Raw genomic sequence first — 12,481 nt, 5'->3', positions numbered from 1 at the left:
CCTACAGTCCTATGCACTCTATATAGACAGGTAGGAAGGCCTACGGTCCTATGCACTCTATATAGACAGGTAGGAAGGCCTATCGTCCTATACACTCTATATAGACAGGTAGGAAGGCCTATAGGAAGGAGCTGGCATCGTCAGATTAGTTCTTGAGATGTATTGAATATGCTTGGCCCAGGAAGTGGCACTATTAGGAGGTGTGGCCTTGTTGGAATAGGTGTGGCCTGTGGGAGGAAGTGCATCATTGTGGGTGTGGGCTTTAAGATCCTTATCCTAGCTCCCTGGAAGTCATTCTTCTCCTGTTTGCCTTCAGAACAGGATGTAGAACTCTCAGCTCTTCCTACAGAATGCCTGCCTAGACACTGCCATGCTAATTGATGATAATGGACCGAACCTCTGAACTTGTAAGCAGCCCCATTTAAATGTTGTCCTTATGGGAGTTGCCTTGGTCATGGTTTCTGTTCACAGCAGTACAACCCCTGACTAAGACAGTCCCTCCGGGTTCGAATCTGAAGGGGAGGAGGAGGCACCTCCAGATGCTGAGCACAGCTATGTGTGACAGGTTCACTGCAAGGAGCTAAGTCTCCTCTGCCCACATGCCACCACATGCCACCTTCCTGAGCAGCTAGCCACAGCATGAAGGGAGTCCTAAGAAACTCTTGTGTCCTCTGTTCAATCGTGGCCACTGCCACATAAGAGAGCCAGGCACTGGGATTCGGATTTGGGGTGTTTGGTATTTGAGAGCTTTCTTCATAAAAAGATGGACTCAGAGCTAGCGGCTCAGGACTGCCACCTCACCTTAGGAAGCTGAGACAGAAGGATCGCAAGCTCAAGGGCATCCTGGGCTACAGAGTCAGGTCAGCCTGGACAAGATTTATCTCAAGATTTTTAAGAAATGGAGAAGACAGGGCTGGAGGAACACAGTTCAGTGGTAAAGTGTATCTGTAACATGGGTGAGAACCCAGGCTCAGTCCCCGTACCTCAAATAAATACAGAATAAAAATAAATAAGTAAAAGAAGGAAGGAAGGAAGAGACAGCTTAGGAAGGGAGGAAGAAGAGAAAGGAGATCCGAGCCTGGCTGCCTGAACCCCAGGGATCTACAGCTTCAGCTGGGCCTGGCCAAGTGTTCAGCTCCCAGAAGCCCAGACCCAGAACTTGGGAGCCCTCCACAGGCAGGGCCAGCAGAAGAAAAATGTTAATAAAGGAGAGTTTTGAGGAAAAAAAAGAAAACATTTGGGGCAATACCATGCTATATTAACCATGTTGCCACTTGTTTTATGGTTTAGCTCCGTTTTTATTTGGGATTACATAAGTGTGGGAGGCTCTTGTTCTCGGCTTCCAGCAATATCTGTCAGGCCTGTGGGCCAAAGGCACTGAGCAGAGCAGGTTCAATGCGTCCTGAACACATTCTATGCACACGTGGTGCCATGCCCTGTCATCCAAATGAAAAGACAGGTGCAACCTGGGCCCTGACTTGTACAGAGACCCCACCCTTCACACACCCTACTATAGGCCTGGGTCACCCCATGCTGCAGAAGCTGAGGTCCAGGCCCAGGTCGCCCCATGCTGCAGATCCTGAGGCACAGTTCTGAGTCAGGTACTTCTCAGACCAATCTTGGCCTCCCTGTATCATCTTGTCCTCAGACATGGAGAAACCAGAATCAAGAGGAAGGGGCAAGGTAATGAAGGGACCTCAAAGGCCACCAAATGCCATGCCCTTCCTAAGACAGACAGCACCTGTGTCTCACATTCCTGTTAAAAGATGCACAGAATGTCCAAGGGGGATCAGTGTTTGTGTGGAGACCCTGGGGGTGTGGGCATCTTTGCATGTGGCCCAGACAGTATATTAGTCACCTACCACAGATGCTACGATAAAACACCATGAGCTGAGCAACTTATAGAAGGAGGGGCTTACTTGGGCTTATGGTACCAGAGAGAGTCCCCCGTGGTAGGGAGCATGGCAGCAGGCAACTGGAACAGGAAGTTTGGGGATCACATCTTCAATCACAAACACGAAGCAGAAAGAGCATTCTATAAGTGAGGTGAAGTTATGAAATCCCTGCCCCTGTGACTCACTTCCACCAGCAATGCTGTACCTCCTAAACCTCCGCAAACAGCGCCACCATCTGGACACTAAATGCACGAGCCTATGGGGAACACTTCTCATTCAAACCATGACACCTAAGCTGCCAGCGGCCTGGAAAAGTCACCTCGGGTCACAATCAGAGCTCCATCAAGCAGAGTACTTCACACCAGGCAGTACATCCATGGACCAGGAGAGAGAGGTCACCCAGATCAAGAACATTCAAACAGTGAAAGGCACATTCTACCCATGTCAGGGAAAATAAAGCAAAGGTATTTCTTATTAATAAATGAAGCACATAGAAGACTCTTTGAGCTCAGCCAGGCAGATCAGGGAGCTAGGACACATTCATGGTGTAGAACATGGGGGTGACATTCAGAGCTCATGTCAAGAGCCAGGCAGCTAAGCTAAGCCACAACTGTAATGAATCCACACTGCTGTCATTCAGAGTCCCACACTGAAGGGAATATAGCAGTGTGTGCCCCCTCAAACTCTGCTAAGGACAAAAATCATATCCATGAATGATGAGATCAGGAAACCCATCATACAAAGATGTGGTTTACTGTGTTATTTAGAGAGAAAAAAATTCAAAGTACACAAACATTCAACAGGAGAGAACGGTTAGTCTATGAGCTGTCTGCCTGAGGCAGAACCCCACAGACTAGAAGAAAAGGATGGGAGCTGTCTGCATCATCTGCAGGTGAGGCTTCCTGGTAAGAAAATGTGATCTGAATGACAGGTAGTAGTGTGTCCATCAGTTTTAACAACCAAGCTGTGACACCCACAGAAACAAGCCTGACAGGTGACATTCCCTGCCCCCCAATTCCCGAGCTATCTGGTCTACACTGAGTTGCATCCTTCTGAGCACACTGTAGGAGTCCAGATGCACCAGAGAGAAACCACGGAGGTGGCTGGTGCTGTGTAACTGCTTAGGGGAGGGAGGAAGGTTCTGCAGACACAGGACTGACCCCACCTTTATGATCCTGCTGCCTCCCTCTGCCACACTGATAAGTGGCTCCAGCAAGATTCCCAGATGCCTCCCAGGACCAGTGCTCACTAAAGAGACAGTGGGACCCATAGGAGATTTCATCCCATAGCTTCACGGCCTCCCGGCATCTCTCTGTAGGAGGAGACATTGACCTGGAGAAGACCTAATCCTCAGAGCTACATAGCAGAGAAGAGGTGAGGGCCTGGGATCCCCAACTCAGCTCATCATCCTGAGCCATAAAGCAAAGTCAAGTGTCAGAAAGCGCAGACCCAGTCCCAGTGTCAGCTAACCATGAATTTCAAGTTCCTGGGCCTTGGTTTCCTTATCTCTAAAGTGGATCCTTGCCTTGTGGGGCTACTGTGGAGATGAGATGCAATAATAACCTATATGCATGAGCTTCCTAAGGCCTGATACAGGCCACCTCATAGCTCACTAGGGTCACTAGGGTTTCACATACATATACCCACTGCTTCCTGAGACCTCCCCCTCCACATCCTGCCTTTTACTATTTGTTCTTTCTAGGGCTTTGCCTTTGCGCAGGACATAGCCAGCCACAGCCTGAAACTTCTAGTTGTGTATACCTAGTACCAAAAGAATGGCTTCAGCCGCTCCCAGCAGGCAACAGGAAGATGGATCTATGGCGGGGAAGGAGTTTCCCTTTATGGCTCCTGCTTAGCAACACCCAGAATGCATCCTGGGTGCAGCCAGAGCCCTAGCAGAGCACGCACCAAAGTGGCCCCTCACCCCAGCCTCATTTTCACCTAGGACAGCAGCCAACTCTACCCTTCCACTGATCCTGCTCTTTCCCTACACATTGCCTCAGAGCCTACGAGGCCCCATTCTGGGCTTAGAGACAACATTTCCATGCAGGCCAGAGCAGCCAGGGCCCCCTCCTCATTAGTTGAGGGCTCCCAGTTGAGCTGTCACTGGTGGCCAGACGCCAACTCCCCCCAGGCCTGAGCTGCGATGACATCATCCTGGCCTGTGAGGCAGTTAAGTAGAAGCAGATGTCAGCCTCTGTCCTGGGCCAGGGCACCCTAGGAAACTTCTGCGAACAGTCAGTCCATCACGATCACCCACCATCCACAGAGTAGAACCAAAGGTATCAGGTTGGCAGTCCCCAACATGGAGCCTAGAGCCTGCTAGGTCCTAGGAAATGCCTAATTAAGGGTTGTCCTGGAAGATGTTCACCTGCAAGTTTATGTCCTCTTAGAACTCAGAATGGGGACTTGTTTAGAAAGAGGCTTTGTAGCTGTGACAGTGAAGGGCTGGACCTGATAAACCCTGGACCCAAGGACAAATCTTGCTCGGAGGAGGGGAAGACCAGAGGCTTTGAAGCCAGGAGATGGAATGTGGAGTGATGATTTACACGTCAGGCATGCCCAGGAACCCAGAAAGTGGGAGGGCAGGACATGAGTCTCCTCCCCATCTCTGAAGAGTTGGAGAGTTGAGAAGAGGAGAATGTGGCAGGGGCAGTGGGTAGGGCACTTAATGTTAGATCTCCCTTGATGTTAAATCCCTCCAAAGCTTGAAGAAAATGCTCTCTGTGTTTCACCCCTCGTCTTCTGTCACAGCAACCCTGGACAGTTCACACAGTAAGCTGAGGGTGCATGCCATGACACCTCAATGGATCCTCAAAGGTCTCAGCAATAGATGCTGGCAGGATGGTTCAGTGGGTAAAGGTGCCTCCTGCCAAGCATGAAGTCCTGGGTTTAATCCCTGGGGCCCACACAGTGGAAAGAGGTAACCAGCTTCAGCAAGGGAATCCTGACTTCTACAAATATGCAGTGGGATCCATGCATGTGAGCATATGCACATGTGTGTCCATACACGGGCACTTACAGATAGATAGATAGATAGATAGATAGATAGATAGATAGATAGATAGATAGATAGATAGATAGTACATACACAGACAGATAAATGTTTACAACTAAAATGGCTAGCACCAGGTCACAACTGAGCATAATCTAGTAAGACAGGAAATTTTACAAAATGTAAACATATATAAGTACTGAAGAAAAAGAAATATAGATTTGCTAAGTAGGAAGTAAACTATGGTGGATATGCACCCTGATATCTAAGTTTAAAGAGCAAACGTGGTAGGACAGATTTGGAGCAGCAAAGACTCAAAGATCAGTTTTTACAGGAAGTACCCAAAACAGAAGAGTGTGCAGACAGGAAGTAGAACGTACAGAAGATTCTAAATGTAAAAAGAGAGTGGACACCAGGTGCTGGGTGCCAGGCCACATGCCTAGAATTCCAGCATTGAGGAAGCTGTCTTGATTACTTTATTGCTGCTTTGTTAAATATCCTGACCAAGGCAACTTAGGGGAGAAATGCTTTATTTAGGCTCACAGCCCACTGCTGAGGAAAGGCACGGCATCAGGACCTGGGACAGCTGGTCACATCACATTACAGTCAACAGACAGTGATGAGCACTTGCATTCAGCTCACTTTCCCCTTTTATCCTATCTAGGATCCCAGCAGAGGGAATAGAGCTGCCCATAGTGGACTGGGTGGGCCTTCCCACCTCAGTTTACCTAAACAAGATCATCCCCTCTGAGGTGGTTTACAACCTAGACGATCTAGACATCACATTGACATTGAGATTGCCCATCCCAGAGGCTGAGGCAAGAGGATGATGGGTCCAGGGCAGCCTGGGATGTTGTAGTAAGACCCCAGCTTTAAAACAAACAAACAAAAAAGAGCAATGTGTGAAAGGAATCCCAAATAAAATATGTCTGAAGACAAAATGCACACACACTTCAACCTCCATGTTAAGACCAATTCACCCAAAAAAGCAAACAAAAGCAATCTGTAAACTTCAGGCATCTTCAAAATCAAATGTAAAATCCCAGACCCTTTATGTCTTTACTCCCAGGAGAGTTCTTGGAGCAGACTGCCAGACCAGAAGTCTGCAGGAAATGAGGAATGCCAGACTCGGTGGCTCTGTGGCTGTGGCCCCCTTTCCTATGATTCCCAGTGGCTGTGGTCCCCAGTGGCTGTCCCCAGTGGCTGTTGACACCTGAGAGTTATAACCCCCATGGCTCTGCCCGCCCCCCAGTGGTTGTGGCCTCAGGTAGTTCTAGCCCTGGTGGGTAGGGCCCTTGGTGGCTGCAGACTGCTTGATTCTCCAAAGCCCATGTGGAAGCTTTGGTGAAACTGGCTCTGCCCCAAGAAAATACAGTCTCAAACATCTCAAGGAACAGAAACAACCAGGGTGTACTTTCTGACCTCAACTTAAGATGTAGAGGAGACCCTACAGTTGGGGTTCACACACACTGTGACACTGCTTGCTTTCAAGAAAACCCACAATGAGAATTCAAGTACAGTCTTACCGAAGACTACGCCCAGGGAGAGTCCATGTGTAAACACTTTACATCAAACCCCGGGCAAGTCAGTCTGCTGAGTACTACCAGGGAATGCTACCAGGGAATGTAATAGATCAATGAGAGGCTGAGTCCAAATCTGGAGAGGTGAGAGAAGTCAGGCCTGGATTGTAGCGCTGTGTTCCCATATGCTCAGGAGCCTGAGGCAGGTCCTTCTCAGCTTTAGACCCTGTCTCAAAAAGGGGGGTGGGCAGGGGCTGAAGAGATGGCTCAGCAGTTAAGAGCATGTACTGCTCTTGCACAGAGTCAAAGTTCATTTCCAGTGTATACATCAGGTGACTCACAGTCATCTGCAAGTCAAGGCATCCAATGCCTCTGGCTTCCAAGGGCACACATACACACACCACATACACACATACATACATACATACAAACACATACACACATACACACACCACATACACACATACACACAAACACATACACACAAACACATACACACATATACACACCACATACACACATACACACAAACACATACACACATACACACACCACATACACACATACACACAAACACATACATGCATACTCACAATATACACACATAATACATACACACACAACATATACACACATGCACACACGCACACATACACATACATATTCACACAGCAACAATTAAGTATATTTTAAAAGAGAATAAAAACCAAAGTGAGAAGATATAAGTAACAAAATGATACACTTCTGGCAAGACTAATGAGAAGAAAAATAACAGTGGCTATGAATCACTTAACCATGAATAAAGAAACAGAAACATCATTGAGCATATTATAATGAGGAGATATTATAAATGAGGTCACATCATGGAATGTGTGCTAATAAATTTAGATTTTCAACAAATGGATTCATTCCTAGACTGACTCAAGAAGGAAAGATCTAGATGGTTCCATAATCACTCAAGGAACTGAATCATCAGCCAAGAATCCGTCCACAATAGAAACCTCAAGGATGAGAAGAATCATGGTCAACAGTCATCCTTCATAAATAGTCATAAAAGAGAGATTGCTACCCACCATGTAACAGGCAAGACAAGAGCAACACGGCCATTGCCATTATACACCAGATTTACCAAGGAACACAAGTACACATGGAATTTAATAGCTAAGACCAATCGCATATAGAGGTTAACACACCATGACCATGATGGGATTAACTGAGGAATGTAAAGCTGGCTGATTTAACTTTCAGAAGACAGGCTGCTATCTGCTATGCTGACAGCTATAGATAAAAAGTGCAGGCTCAATCCTGGGTTGCAGGGAGGGAGTTCAGTGGGGAAAGCATTTGCTGTGCAAACGTGAGAACCCAAGTTCAGATTCCCAACACCTGTGTAGAAGCCAGAAATGACAGTACCTATAGCCCAAGCTTCAGAGAATCCTCCTGCCCAGCTGAATAGGTGAACACAGGGTGGCTCGAGAGACAGACAGACAGACAGATAGATAGATAGATAGATAGATAGATAGATAGATAGATAGATAGATAGATAGATGCATACATACATAAACATATATACATAGACAGATAGATATATAGATACATAGATCACACATTCATATGTACGTACGTACATACATACATACATGATAGATAGATGATAATTGATAAATAAAGGTAGAGTGATAAAGATCTGATGTTGACCTTTGTCCCCCCTAATGTGCATGTATAACATGCACAAACACACATGTGCAACCCCCTCACCCACACAGATGGGAGGGCTTTTCTCTCTGGGTAAAAAGAACTTTTTGAATTTAGCATACATTTAATGTGATTTTATTTTAGAGCCAGTGAGGCAACTCAGTGGGTGACTTGAGTTTAATCCCCAGAACCTATGGAAAAGTGAAAGGAAAAACCTTCATGAGCTTGTCCTCTGACAGCCATATGCACACCATGGTACCTGAGTGTCCCCCACACTTGAAATAGAAATTAAATATTTTTAAATGAAGGGTCTCTTTAATAACACACACATACATACACAAACAGAAGGAAAGCCCTTTAACCCACTACAGTGTTTATCAAACCTCTTCTGCAAGAACCTGCTTACTAATGAGACTTTGAAACAGTCACTGAAAAGACACAAACTGTCACCACATGTTGACACTGTGACGTATAGATATTATGGGTGTTTAAGGAAAACAGAAAGTAAGTTTAGCAGAGTAGCAGGACTCTATGCCAAATTTAATGCACATGATTTAGCTAAATTTCCTCATAATAGTAACATATTTATGAATGAAAAAAAGAAAAAAGATGCTACTCACAGGAGCATCAAAAAATGAAGTACAGAAGAATGCATTGGCCAAAGACACATTTAGAAAGAAAATTGCTTAGGAAGAAACTTGGAAACATGATAAGCCTTTTAAATGTATATGCACAATGTGTAAATATATTATACAATGTGTTAGTGGCTTAGAAGACTCCATATTACAAATATGTGAATTGTCCCCTAGGAAGTGGACGGATGAGACTGTCAACTGTGGAATTAGAAGATTCCTTAGTTTCATTTCTGTCGCTGTGACAGAATAACCTGACAGAGAGCAACTTACAGGAGAAAGGGTTGGTTTCAGCTGGTGATTCTAGATTATAGTCTGTTAGTGTGTGGAAGTCAAGGAGAGAACTCAGTAGATTCATCACATTACACCCATAGTTAAAAGCAGAGATAAGTGAATGTGTATATGCTCATTCTCTTGCCTGTTTGTGCTCAGCTTGATTTTTCCACCTTTCTGTAGTTCAGGAAACTCTGCAGAGGGAATGGCGCCACCCACAATGGACTGGGTCTTCCTATATCAATTAAGGCAAACAAGACTCCCTCACAGAAACTTCCTGAAGAAAAACCTTATGTAAACAATCCCTCATTATGCCTATCTTCCCAGCTGATTTTAGGCTTTGTCAATACATAACAAATTGCAATCACAACGGGTGATTATAAGAAATTAAACTAACTTCTATTTACAGCCATTCAAGATAAAAGACTATATACTTCCCTCTAGGCACTAAGATGAGGATTAAACTCTAATAACCACGGAGGTGTGAGACTGGAGCAAGAACAGGCGAAATTCCAAAGAAACAAAATAGAAAACTCAAGAAGAGAAGCGATATTCCCCCAGGCACACCCCTTGGCTCAGCAGGAAAGAAACACCAAGAACAATCCTGTCAATAACTGACTGCTCACCAATTCATACCAGGAGAAACCGGTACCCTAGCTGGCACCGGATGGGAAAACCAGTTCCAGGTGGCCCTGAGGTGTTAAGATGGTAACTTAGAAAATAGCCTGCTCTTCTCAAGCAAGAAACCATGGAACAGCAATGTCAAAAGAAGCATGAGGTAAATTAAGGTCCAGGTCAGGGATGGAGAAAGGGACAGAGAACGGACTCTAGACATAACCAGCTCAGAGACCACAGCTCTGGACTCGGCAAAAAAAAAAAAAAAAAAAAAAAAAAAAAAAAAACCATTTTATTTCATTTTGTTACTGTATTAATTTATTATGTGTTTTTAAAGATTTGTTAGCCAGGCGTGGTGGCGCATACCTTTAATCCCAGCACTTGGGAGGCAGAGGCAGGCGGATTTCTGAGTTCGAGGCCAGCCTGGTCTACAAAGTGAGTTCCAGGACAGCCAGGGCTACACAGAGAAACCCTGTCTCGAAAAACAAAAAAAAAAAAAAAATTGTTTTATTCTTATTCATACCTCTGTCTGGTGCTTGGGGATGCCCACAGAGGCCCGAAGAGGAGATTGCATCCCTGGAGGTAGAGTTATAAATGCAGTTGGAAGCTGCCCAATGTAGGGTGACCTGTCTAGAGAGCCAAGCTCAGGTTCAGAGAAGCGAGCATCTCTTAATCACTGAGCTATCTCTCTAGCCCCCATATTTATATATATTTTTGAGACAGGATCTCTCATGTCTCCCAGGCTACTTTCAAACTCACTGTGTAGCTGAAGCTGGCCTTGAACTCCTGTTCCCCCTACCTCTGCTGTGTCCCACAATGAAAACAAGCCAGATGAAGCCGAGGACAGTAGTAGGATGCAATACTACCCAGCAAAGAAAAGTAGAGTGCATGGCTGAATCACACTAAACACTGCCAGACAATTCTAGCCAGAGCAAGGCCTCGGGCGAGATGCCTCACTGGATAAAGAAACTTGCTGCCAAACTGGTTGACTTGAGTTTGATCCCAGGACCTACGGGATGGAAGGAGAAACCTAGCTGCTGAACGTTATCCTTTGACCTCCCTCCTCACTGTCTCTGGCATGCATGCCCAGACAGATACATGTACAGATAGACACACGCACGCACACACACACACACACACACACACTATACATACATACATACATACATGCAGAGTAAGTGAATGAAAATAGAAGGTAAAGCAAAGGAAGCAATCTGGGCCCAGGAAGATGGCTTGTTGGGTAAAGTTCATGCCATACACACATGAAGACTTGAGTTCAAATCCTCAGAACCCATGCATAAGCCAGGTCCAGTCATGTGTGTCTATAACCCTAGCACTCTGATAATGAGACAGGTGGACCCCAGGGGTTGCTGGCCAGCCATCCTAGCCGAACAGTGAGCTCTAGGTTCAGTGAGAGACCCTCAAAGAGTAAGGTGACAAAGGGGAGTGACTGAGGAGGACACCTAAAGCCAGCCTCACAATTTCTAAAAGAAGCAACAATACACCAAGAGTCTTTAGAGTCCAGTTATTGTATACATACATTAAAACTGGACATTTGTCATGTAAAATTGCTTATGATTGAAAAGTCAAAGAAAAATAAAATACAGTCATCACTTAAGACAAGCTGTCAGCTGCTCTGGGCAGTGACAGGGCTGTGTGTTGGGAGGGACAGGCTTGCTTTTGAGATAAGCAGAGTATTCTCACTGTAACTTTCTTGATCTATTGGCTGCTGGGATTTTTCACTTTGCCAGTTCAAAAGTTTACAAGAGTTTCTAGTGAGCCAGGAGTAAGTTTAAAGTATTGTAATTAGTAATGTGTTTGTTAATCCCAATCTGTCATATCTGTCACACTTTGTAGATTAGGAGCACTGTGCTGTATATAATAGGTCATTCCCTCTGGCAATGGTGGGGTGTCCCGGAGCTGTGGCTAGATGCACCTTGCACCTAGAGAGGGCTGCAAAGCAGACCACTGCACAGGAGGGTTTCTATGAGATGAAAGAAGGTTTTGAGCCACAATACAGTTGAAAGGCTACAAGTAAAGCCATCATTAGTTAGAGGTCATCTGAGCTTTAAATTCCATGTACTTATACAATCTAGCTTAAGTGTGTCATGCATTGGAATAAGAATGTGGTAGTCACTGTTCAAGTTCTTTCCTAATAGATGGTCGCTGGGTCTGGGATGATGGCTCAGTGGGTGTAGTGCTGTCTGTACTACATGATAACCTGAGTCTTGATCCCCAGAACCATGGGAAAAGCCAGAGGCGGTGGCACGTATCTGTAACTGAGTTCTGGGGTCAGGAGAGATGAGCAGGTCCTTAGAGCTACTTGCTCTTGTAAATTAAAGTACCCAGGTTTGGTTCCCACCCCCTCATCAGGCAGCTTGCAACAGCCTGCAACTTTAATCCCAGGGGATCTCATGGGCACATAACACACACGTGATACACAGACTCACACAAGGACATGTGCATAAATGATCATAAATAAATCTAAAGGAGCAAAGATGAAGAGCAATAGAGAAACACCCAAGCATCAGCCTGCACCCTCTACATACTGGCTCGCACATGGGCAAGCAACTACAAACACAGATGTGCACACACATGAACATGTATAACCCATGCACACGCACGTGTGCGCACACGCGTGCGCACATACACACACACACACACACACACACACACACACACACACGCCCTTCATGTTACAAAAAGAAGATATCCAAGGTTACAGATTATTCTATGCCAGACCAGGCATGGTAGCACACACCTTTATCCCAGCACTCAGGAGGCAGAGGCAGAGGCAGAGGCAGAGGCAGAGGCAGAAGAGGCAGAGGCAGAGGCAGAGGCAGAGGCAGAGGCAGAGGC

Source organism: Mus pahari, chromosome 3 (genome assembly GCF_900095145.1).
Source record: "Mus pahari chromosome 3, PAHARI_EIJ_v1.1, whole genome shotgun sequence".
Taxonomy (NCBI): domain Eukaryota; kingdom Metazoa; phylum Chordata; class Mammalia; order Rodentia; family Muridae; genus Mus; species Mus pahari.
The sequence above is the reverse complement of the archived record's forward strand: the minus strand, read 5'-3'. Positions refer to the sequence as shown.